We start from the raw sequence: 2,190 nt of genomic DNA on the forward strand, positions 1-2,190 counted from the left end.
TTTGGAATACAGGAAGAACAACCCACATTCCACAAGGAACTCAAGAAGAAGGAAGGCCAAAAGGTGGATATTTCATTCCTTCTTAAAAGGGGGAACCAAATACCCAATTAAGGAGTTGCAGAGATTGACTATGTAGCAGAGACTGAAGGAAGGGCAAGCCAGACTAAATATAGCTATCTCCTGAGAGGTTCTGACAGTACCTGACTAATACAGATATAGAGGCTCACAGACATCTATTGAACTGAGTACAGGGTCTCCAGTGAAGGAGTTAGAGAAAGGACCAGTGGAGCTGAGGGGGTTGCAGTCCCTTAGGACGAACAACAATATGAACTAACTAGTACCCTCAGAACTCCCAGGGTCTCAACCACCAACCAAGGACTGCACATGGAGGGGTCTGATTGTTCTAGCAGCATGTGTATAGTAGAGGATTGCAAGTTCGATCATCAATAGGAGGAGAGGACCTCGGCCCTATGAAGGTTCTGTGCCCCAGTTTAGGGGAATGCGAGGGCCAGAAAGTGGGAGAGGGCGGGGTGGCAGGCATGGGGAAGTGGGAGGCAACAGGGGTTTGTTTTTGTTGTTTTTGTTTGTTTCTTTGTTTTTTGGAGGGGAAACTGGGAATGGAGAAATTTACATGTAAATAAAGACATTATCTAATAAAAAAAATCCTAATTTCATTGAAAGCCATACTGGCTCTAGACTGAGTTTCTTGCTAGGAGTCAAGAACATACAGATGGTTAAACTCAACTCTCAGTTCTTGCCCACACAGAATAGGCTCTTCTTTCCCACATATTCTTCCTTCCATTTTCATTGGGAGTCCCTCACATTTTTCTTTGCACTCTTTTTGTGTACTACATTATATTTTATTTTAATTGCTACCTTACCATTGAATGAAAGAGAAATATTGCTGACAGGATAGGTCAAAATTACAGGCTTACAACATTTCACAAATGGGCTGGTTGCCTGCAATAGAGACTATGCTTTTCCAGTTGTCACTTTGAAAACCATGGCCCAATTCTTAGTACTGGCATCTGAGGAAAGCACCATTGTGTGGCTTCAGGAAGCAACTGGCAAGAGTTTTGGAGTATGGCTTCTGACTTAGACTGCACATTAGATTAGGCCCTGATACTTTTAGCTCCTTTCTTATAAGATCTCTGCTCCAGCCTCACTCATCAGGATGAGCTTGTGAACATTTCCCTCTTGAGATACATTTTTGTAATTTTGGTCACCTCTTAATATTTCTTAACAGTGTGGACTTGATTTCACAGCTGAGGGACTTTTGCCTCGGTCACTGGAGAATGTCAATTAATTGAAAAATGTCTAGCTCATTGACTGCACTCAGTAACTCTAGGTTGAACTGATGAAGAAAATAAAGGAGTAAAGGAAAAATTTAATGACATCAATTATAGAGAATTGATACAGTTAGTCAACAAGGAACATGATTCTCCCATATATTCTAAGCTCAGTATAAGATTAGTCTGAGACACCTAGAAAGAACATTTTCCTCACCTTTGACCTGTATTAGGAATAAACATGATAAAAAAAAAATTGAGTGTTTCACACAGACATCATGAAAGACGACATCTCACTTAACAAGCACATTCATCTCTGTTATTGATGTAATTTGTACTATTTTAGTCGTGAAAACTGAGTTTTAAAATTAGAACTTTTTCAAAGTCTCACACACAGCGAGCAGTATAGCTTGATTTGTGGCCAACTGTTTAAGGACTGTGTGCCTTAAACTACCATAGTGCCTCAAGCTCAACAACCAAACAGCATCTAGACCAGGATTACAATTGGCAGCATTTTTTTTTTTTTAACTTCCAGCATTTTCTGTCAATCTTTTGTAAGAAGCTTCTAATAAGCTTCTAGGATCAGGATTAACTCACCATATGTTTTGGATGTTGGTTCAGTAGAAGTGTTTTTGTTGGTTCACATGAAACACACTGGTAGATATGATAATCTTCAAGTTCCCTATTACAATTTCATACCCAAACAATAATAGTGCTCTGCTAGGAGTGAAAGGATGTGTGGAAAGTAGCTCCATAACTTAAGGATTCCTGATATTTTCATGTTATTTGAAAAGTATAACATCAAAATGTGCTTTAATGAAATGTTTTTTGTTGAGGGGGTTCAGCGTCCTCCTCTGCCCCTTCCCTGCAAGTGGAGGGCCTACCTCCAGAGAGCACATTA

The sequence above is a fragment of the Mastomys coucha genome, unplaced genomic scaffold, assembly GCF_008632895.1.
Source record: "Mastomys coucha isolate ucsf_1 unplaced genomic scaffold, UCSF_Mcou_1 pScaffold22, whole genome shotgun sequence".
NCBI lineage: Eukaryota > Metazoa > Chordata > Mammalia > Rodentia > Muridae > Mastomys > Mastomys coucha.